This window comes from Motacilla alba, chromosome 27, assembly GCF_015832195.1.
Source record: "Motacilla alba alba isolate MOTALB_02 chromosome 27, Motacilla_alba_V1.0_pri, whole genome shotgun sequence".
Lineage (NCBI taxonomy): Eukaryota > Metazoa > Chordata > Aves > Passeriformes > Motacillidae > Motacilla > Motacilla alba.
This window is the reverse complement of record NC_052042.1, coordinates 2,025,303-2,034,436: the sequence shown is the minus strand read 5'-3', so window position 1 is coordinate 2,034,436 and position 9,134 is coordinate 2,025,303.

Sequence of the window (9,134 nt, the reverse complement as noted above, 5' to 3'; positions counted from 1 at the left end):
CAAGGTATTTTTGTGCTGGAGTTTGCCTGGGGCAGTGCAATGCCATGAATAACTTCCCTGCTAAAAGCAAGAGGGGATGGAGCAATGGAAGAGGCAGGTGGGTTTTGGCAAGAGCAGCACAGAGGGAAAGATAAAGAATTTGGGTTGAGCCGAGGGTGGGGGAGGGAACAGAAACTGGATTAAAAACAAAGGGAGGTAAAGGACATTGGAGGAAAGCCAAATGAGACCAGGCTGCAGGCAAGGAGATGGTGGAATTGAGTCAACACCAGAGCATGGATTTGCGTCTCTACAGCAGGACCAGATCCATGGCAGGGCCAGCGGGTGACTCAGAGTAACTGATCTAATGGACAAGAGCTGAATCCAAGACCTTATGGAGACATTTCAGCAGTGTAGGGTTGTCTTGCCCGATTCTCCATCCTGCCCATCCGTGGAGTTGTGTCCCCAGACCTACCAGGGTCAGATGGAGACCAGAAAAACGCTGCAGAGGAAACACCTGGAGCAGCTGGGGGGATGTGGGGTGGGGTGGGGGAGACACAGCAGAGCTGTTCAGAGTTTTCCACAGCCATCTACAGTTTCTCTTCACAAGCACAGGTCTATGGAGGTGCAAAGCAGTGGAAATGTGAGACTCTCATTCCCCATCACATGGCACTGCACCTGGTGCTGCAGCAAATGGCTTCTGGCTCAGCACATGCTGGGCCTGGCATCCAACAGCCAAAATCCATTCCCAGCTGCTTGTAGGGCTGTAGGGAAGCAGTTGGCAGCAGATGGAGCGAAGGTGACCAAGTCGAAGGGCTGTGTTGTACATTCAGCTAAAAGCGTCCCTGTAGGTAGAATTCTGCAAGGGTTCTGCCAGGGCCAGCAGCTGAGCACTTCCGATGTGCCACTGGGGACCTTCCTCATGGAGTCTTGGGAGTTATTTCTGCATCCAAAATGTTTCACCAACAGATATTGACAACATCATCAAGATCTGGTGGATCCGAGGCATCAGATTCTACAGACCTGATATCCACTAACCAAGACAAAAAGGAGAAGAACCTCCAAAATCCTCTGGAAAACACTCTTAACCCTGGGTTAAAAAAGAGCAGAGAAATGTCATTTCAGCAGGGAAAAAACCTTACTAGGAAATGAAGACTGTCAGTAAGTGCAGAAATCTTGGGATGTGCCTCTGTCCATGGACAAAAGGCATACAAAGATTTCAGCAATTTATATTTTGATGGGTAGCTTCTGTCTCGTGTGGCTGCCAAGATGTCTTACCTATAGCCATTAATATTTCAAATTGCTGGGTCACAGAGGATGCTGATAGGAATGTGTTGTTTGGCTGGGATCTGGCAGAGCTGATCCCTCCAAACTTTCATCCCAGGTTTGTATCAAAGGCTGGAAGCCAGAGCCAGGCCAGGCTCAGCAAAGCTGGCAGAAGGTTTCATGCATTTCAAAAATGAGTCCTGGCAGAAGCTTTTACCCAAAGCCTTTCAGACAAGTGCAAAAGAAAGGCATTAGCAAACACAGCACAGGTTGCAGAGGCCACTGTCCCAGGCACAGCTGTGGGATTTAAAACTTGTATAAGCTGGGAAAAAGTCGAGTGGAGTTCATTTGTCCTAAACCTTTAATACACCTCCTGCCTGGGAGGTGCCTCCTTCTTCTCCTGGGCTCACTCAGATTTGCAGCTCAAGACTCCCAGGGTTAGGCTGGAAGCCACAGAAATGGTCAGGTTTAGTGAAGTGGAGCCTGGAGCACACACAGATGTAGGGTCAGGGACCTGTCTTGGGGCCTGGCTTTGCCACAGCACAACCCAGGGCACAGAAAGGGGTTCAGTACAGGGAGCACAGGGTGGGCACAGGGATCCCAGCCAGCCATCACCCCTACAGGTCAGAGCAAACAGCCTCAGCTGGTGTTTCAGCAGCCAGGCTGAGAATGGGGACAGTGGGGAGGCCACGTGAGGGACACACAGCTCACACTTTGCTGCTGTCTCTGGAGGGGGTGTTGGATTTACACAATAATTTAGATGCAGTTGTGGAGGAGAGGGAAAAATTGCTTGACTGGGAATTGCCAGAGCCCCCCAGTGATGACATCCAACGGGATTGTGATTTGTGCTGTTTATTAAATGTTTCTATTGAGCTGCTTGCCCCCAAAGCAATGATACTTTGGTCTTCCATGATGCTGTTTAGAGAAGGAATCTGGCTGGGAAGACACTGATGTGTCAATAAAAGACCTTTCCAGCATTTCCTCTGTTTAAGATGTGACTTGCAAACTACCTTGTGTTTTCTCACAGAATCACAGAAATGTTTTGGTTGCAAGGGACCTTAAAAGCCTTTCTGTGTCCAGGGTCCTGCTGCTCTGCTGTGACTTCAGAGAGCTCCCTGGAGTCCCCAGTGCCTGGGGAAGGGGTGACAGGAATGGCTGGGAGCTGCCACAGCGTGTCTGCCACAGCCCAGCACATCTCCCAACCACAGAACCCAGCCCCAAAGGTCCTGATTTCCTGCACCCAGCAAGGCCAGGGATTTTCAGCGTGGGATTTTCCTGCACAAATGAGCAGGGATCCCTCTGGCCTGCTTTGCCAGGAGCTCTTTCCCATGACACTTTAATCCCACTGGGACAGTAACAAGCAGCACGAGGAGGTTTCACTGCACCCACCCGGTGCTCACACAACCCCTTCCACTCGACACCACGAAGAAAACAAATTCCTCACATCACCGTTCTCCCAGGAACAGATGACCTCAGGAAAACCATCCCCCTGCTACGGCTGGGCTGGCCCCTTGTGTGCCCAGGCTCTGTGCTGTGACACTGCTGAGGAAGGGTGGGACACCTCCCCATGTTCTGCCACCCAGCTCCCCACCTTTCCCTCTAGGACCTTTCCCTCTCACTGCAAGATCTGACATTTCTGTTCAGTCCTTGGACCTGAAGCCTTGCTGTTTGTTGGTGCCCTGGAAGAGCTGAGAGGCAAAAGCAGGTTGTGCTGAAGGTGGCACTGGGACAGTTGGGTCCCAGCAGAGAAGCAAAGCCTGTCCCACCTCAGCTTCTCTTCCTGATCCCTGTAAAGCCCAGCTCGTGCTGGCCTCGTGCTGTGCCCTGAGCACCCAGGAGAGCCTGGGGCCACTGCTGCTTCCCAGTGTGGGAAATGGACTTGTAGGGAATTCTCCAAGCCTGGCAGAAGGCTCACACAGTGTGCATCTGTGTGCAAACCTGGAGATGAGGAATGCTGACTTGGAAATGCCATGGAACAGGACAGACATTGCTGAGAGAGAAATGGAGCTAGAAAGTTGGAAGAATTTTCTACAAATCCATTTCCCACACCCAGGGCAGCATGGCCAGGCTGGGTGGGGATTCCTAATGCACCCTGATACTGTCTGTCCCAAAAAAATCACTCGAGGCAGCACCCTTCATCCACCCAGGAGGTTCTGTAGGTACCACTTTGGGGCAGGAGAAGCATTAGCTGGGGATAGCTGAGGATACAAAACAAGCCTGATGCTCATCCATTAATCAGCTGAAAATGCTGATACCTGGCACCTGCGTGGCTTCCCTTACCCTCCAGGGATGAGGTGACCCCATTTCAGTGGTGCTGGTTTGGGGGAGAAGGGACATTCCTGGGGACCCCAGGCTGACCCAAGCCTGAGCTGTGCTGGTGCCTGTGACAGACACAGTGTGAGGCGTAAGGTCTGCCTCCCTTGGCCTCATTCAGTCCCCAAGAAAATGCCAACGGCCCAGTTTACCTGTCCAGAGGGTTCTGCTGCAGCTTTAGCTTTCCAGGGAAGCAGATTTTTCATGAACTGCACCACTCTGGGGACAAGTTGGGCAGAATTTAGAAAACAAGAGGGAAAGGTAGAGTCGAGCCTGAGGAGTCGGTGTGGGAAGAGGGCTGGGAGAGGAACTGTGAGTGTTTTGATATATAGATCATCCCCAGTGCCCTGGCATGCTTTACCCAGGAGAACCCAGCCCCTCCGGGGGTATTCCTGGCACACTTTCCCTCAGTACAGGCCAAAGAGCTGGACAGCCACATGCTGACATGTAGGGCTGGCATCATCCTCCTGACAGTCCAGAAGGGAAATTGTGTGCAGAGGATTCAAGTGGTGGTGGGGAAAGAGGGACCAAGTAATGGGATCCCAACCAGAAGGGAAACCACAGTGTGAAGAGGCTCTGGTGTGGCCACGGTTGGCAGCTCTGGCCTGGGCACAGACTGGATGTGCCTTTAACCACACCAAGCTTGGCCTGGGCATCAGACACAGCCACGGCCAAGGCCCTTCCTCTGGCCTTGTGCTGGTGTTGAGCACCACAGCGTGAGGAGATATCACCCTGCCACGGTGACCTGGTGCCAAACCAAGGTCTGGAGGAGCTATTTGGGACCACCTGGTGAAGGCATTCTCAGCCAGTGCCAGAGTCAGCAGCTCCTGTGTGCCCAAGATGAAGGGCAAGGAGCCCCTGGTGTGGCACTGACACTGGAGAGCCACTGGGCTGGCACGGACACTGGACAGCCACCACTGGGCTGGCACTGACACTGGAGAGCCCCTGGGCTGGCAGTGACACTGGAGAGCCCCTGGGCTGGCACGGACACTGGAGAGCCACCACTGGGCTGGCAGTGACACTGGAGAGCCACCACTGGGCTGGCAGTGACACTGGAGAGCCCCTGGGCTGGCAGTGACACTGGAGAGTCCCTGGGCTGGCAGTGACACTGGAGAGCCACCACTGGGTGGGCACTGACACTGGAGAGCCACCACTGGGCTGGCACTGACACTGGAGAGCCACTGGTGTGGCACTGTCTTTGGAGAGCCACTGGGCTGGCACTGTCACTGGAGAGCCACCACTGGGCTGGCACTGACACTGGAGAGCCACTGGGCTGGCAGTGACACTGGAGAGCCACCACTGGGCTGGCAGTGACGCTGGGGAGCCACCACTGGGCTGGCAGTGACACTGGGGAGCCCCTGGGCTGGCATGGTCACTGCAGCATGAGGCCAGTCCCTCATCCCTCCCTGCAGAGACTGAGCTGGGGTTCCACAGCTCCCCTGGGAGAACCTGCAGAGCACAGGGCACCTGCAGCACCTGCCCCAGTTCCATCAGCCCAGTTCCCAAGCTGCACAAGCTGTCACACCCAAACATGTGGCGCAGCCCAAGGACAGCAACCAGGCAAAGGAGCATTGTTTGTTTTGCTGCTCCAGGAAAGGTGCCACTGACATGTCCTGGATGAGGTTTGGCTCACCAGAGTCACGTTTCCTCAAGGCAAAACCACCTGAGCTCAGCCCACCTGGGCAGCCCTTACAGCTGGGTGGGCAGGAATGGGCATTCCCAGTTGTCTCCTGCACAGGGCGTGTGAAAAGGAGAACTACAGGAATAACACCACTGTGACTGTGGAGGAATGGGGTTAATCAAAGGTGTTTCCCAGGGATGCTCCCTGAAAGGCAGAAACGAACATTCTTAAAAAACAACTGGTATTTATTGACTGACAAGAACACAGCAAAGCAGACACTTGTGCAACACTGGACAACACATTATAATCAAAATGAATATATAAAAATTCACACAAGGTACAAGCAGGACTGTAATGCAACTTAAACCCCATAGCACCACTTTCTTTCTAGAGGAAATACAAGAAATATAAATAACACCCATACTTCTTGTCACACAAGTTGTACATCTTGAGGTAGACAAAAGTTTTGTTTCCCTTAAAGCACACACCTTTTTTTTTAAATTTTTTTTCCAAGTGACATCTTTATTATTTAGCTGAAATTGGCCTCCAGGTCTGACACGAGGTGCAGAGTGACTCTTGCAGGAGTGGGGTTTGCTGTTCCCCTCATTGGTGGGATTTGGTTTACAGGGCCCTTTTTGTTGATCTAACAAAGCCCCCCAGCACTGCCCTGCCCTTCCATCAGAGCAGCAGATCCCTGGATAAGCCTCCAGGAATTACTGGGGTGTGACCATGAGATGGGGCAGCCTCCCGAGATGAGATTTCTTCCCAAGCAGGTTCAGCTCCTCACTTGGGAATGGTGGGATCCATAAACATCAGAAATGGTTCAGTAAAAGTTTTTATAGAATCCCAGGATGGTTTGGCAGGGAAGAGACCATAAAGCTCATCCCATTCCACCCCTGCCATGGCAGGGACACCTTCCACTGTCCCAGGCTGCTCCAAGCCCTGTCCAGCCTGACCTTGGACACTGCCAGGGATGCAGCAGCCACAGCTTCTCTGGGCACCCTGTGCCAGGGCCTGCCCACCCTCACAATGAGGAATTCCGTCCCAATATCCCACCTAAGCCTGCCCACTGGCAGGGGGAAACCATTTCCCCTTTCCTTGTCACTCTATGCCCTTGTAAAAAGGGATGGATGGATGGATGGATGGATGGATGGATGGATGGATGGATGGATGGATGGATGGATGGATGGATTTCTATTTCCCCCACAAAACAGACATTCTGGATCAATGACTACCAAGTCCAGCAATGCAACACACCAGGAGAGGTGATAAAAGCCGGATTAGGAAGTCCACAGAGGGACAGGGACTAACCTGTGTGAGCAGTGTAGCCCCTCTAGTGTGTGCAGTGAGGACCCTGGTTTGGAGCTACGGCTGTTCCCAGGTTATTTGGATTTTAGGTGCAGTGAAAAAGATTCAGTCCAAACCAAAATACTCCCAGCAAAGCCTGTGCAGCTCATACTCTTACCACCAGTAGTCAATGAGGTACATTTGCACTTGAAAAAGGTTTTTTTTTATAGGCAGGGTATGAGGTTTCAGCTTTGCTGCTGAGAAGATTTCTTTGTCAAGACTTAATGCAATCCCCTTGTCATTCCAGTCATTTACACAGATAACCAAATCCACAGGATTTGCAGTGCATTGTAAGGTGTGTGGCACAACTGAAAATCCAAATGGACTTCCAGATCTTCACAGCCCAGATCTCCAGGAGGTGGCAGAAGAGCTTTGCTCAAGATGATGCTTGGTCTTGGTTCAGAGCAAAACACAACTCAAGCCTAAGAATACTGAGGGCCAAACAGACTCAGGTTTTGCTCCCTGCTCCCACTGCTATCAGTTGAATTAAATCACATTTGGAATATCAACCAAACAAAACAGCCCTGGACAACTGAATGAAATAAAAACCTCAAAGCCACCACAATATCTGTCCCAAGCAAACTTTGTCCCTCCCTTATCCATGGCACCATCTCTAAAAAACTCGGTGCTGAAGGACACCAAAAGGATTGACATCAGTGTTGCCTCAAACTAAAACTATGCTCAAGTCTTTTCCCAACTCTCAAATCGGGCATTTGAAATTATTTCTTTCCCATCAGTGTTCATCATTTTGGTTTCCAGCCCTTGAGGCTGAGCTGCCTGGCAGGGGTTGGACAGGAAGATTTGCAGCAGTGCCAGGAGGGGCTGAAGAGGGCTCTGAGTTAACCAGAGCAAAGCTGGGGGACATCAGATGTCCTTGTCCAGACCTGGCTTAGCAGTGAACAACCCAAATTTGCTCCAGCCCATTGCCAAACCTACCACACCCCACTGAGCCCACACCACCCTGGGGTACCAGAGAATGAACCATCTCTTCCTCAGATCTTCTCCAGCAGCTCTAAGCTACACAGGACAAAGAATTTCCAAAAGTCCTCTTTGGTACATGAAGAAACTTAATCTTCCCTGAAATTTGGTTTTGTCCAGTTCTTATTTAGCAATTCCTGTGCAGCTTTGAGAAGAGCAAGAGGACAGAGAGCTGCCTCCTCCACTTGCTTCCCAAGGAATGGGATCCAGCTCTTTCTACTGAGCCGCAGTCCCTGTTACAATGGGAATGATCCATGTAATGGCATGGGATCCCAAAGGACCCTCCTGAGTTGGGGTATTCCCTTCCTCTCTGGTGCAGGACAAGGCTGGAGGTCAGTGGAGCAGAGAGTTTGGGATCAATAGTTCAGCCAGAGCAAGTTCCCTGCTCAGTTCACCCATGATGCCAATTTTAGCTCATTTGGAAGCTCTTTCATTGAGTGCTTAAAACTGAGACTCGTGGGAAGATTTCAACTCCAAAAGGATTAAAAGCAACATATAAATAATGGTCTGCTCTTGGGTATTTAGGAGGTTAAAAAAAAGTAAGGCTAATTAAGCCTATTTGCAGTATTATGTCTGTCATAAACTCTTTAATTCAGTTCAAGTCAACTCGAGCCAGAAAAGGGATAAAAAGGAATAAGCCCTTTAAAAGACCTGTAGCTGGTGAGAGGGAAGTGGCCTCCAAACAGCCAGTTAATGGCTTGATCTGCTCTGAGACTGCTCTGTGCCAACACTGGAGGGAACAGAAGTCAAAAACAGTTGTAAAAACCAAAAGGGCAACAAAGTTAAGGTAAAGAGAACGTGAGCACACGCTCCTCACTGCAAGGAATTCCTCAGAGCAGCTGTAATGAGTGGCTGAGCTGCCCAGCTCCAGCAGATCCACACTGCTGAGCTGAGCACACAGGAAGATCCCACATCTCTGAGGAGAGCTCCATCCTACTGGAATTCAGCCCAACTGCTGAATGGATGCTGCTCAACCTGTGGATGAGCCCACCTTGGTACCCAAACCAGCATTTTCATCCCTTACACTGCCAGTGAATTGGGATTTGAGTTTTAGGATTCCCATGTTCTTTGCAGCACCAGCCCATCTCCCCTCTGGCTGGTTTGTATGAGTAAATACAGCAGGTTTGTTACCTCAGGGACAATCCAGAGCTGCTGCAGGATCAACCAGGAAAACCTTGGAGCAGAAAAATGCACTGTCAGAGAGCTGAACACCCAGAGAGGCTATGCTACACCTACATTTACCTGGTGGCCAGGTCAGGGCGTGCCTCACTGCCATTCCCAAAATTGCTCCCTAAATCACAGCCAAAGGAACTGAACAGGCTGAGTCTGGTGTGTTCAGCTAAAAGCCAGAGGGAAAAATAAGGTTTAAAGTCAAGGGCTCATGACTCTATAACAGCCTGTGCTCTTTTCCCTCACCCTGCAGGGGCTGGACATACCCAACTTCTCAGGGCAGGGATTGTCACTCATGATTTGCACATTTTTCAGATGCCCCAGTTCCTGTGGTTCCTAATTCCCTTTCAGAGGCTGTACCTGTCATTGGCACAGGGCAGGACTGTGGGATGTGACACACCTCGGGCACCAGGCAGGGTGTGCTGCGCAGAGGACAAAAAGGTGATTGATTGATTGATTGATT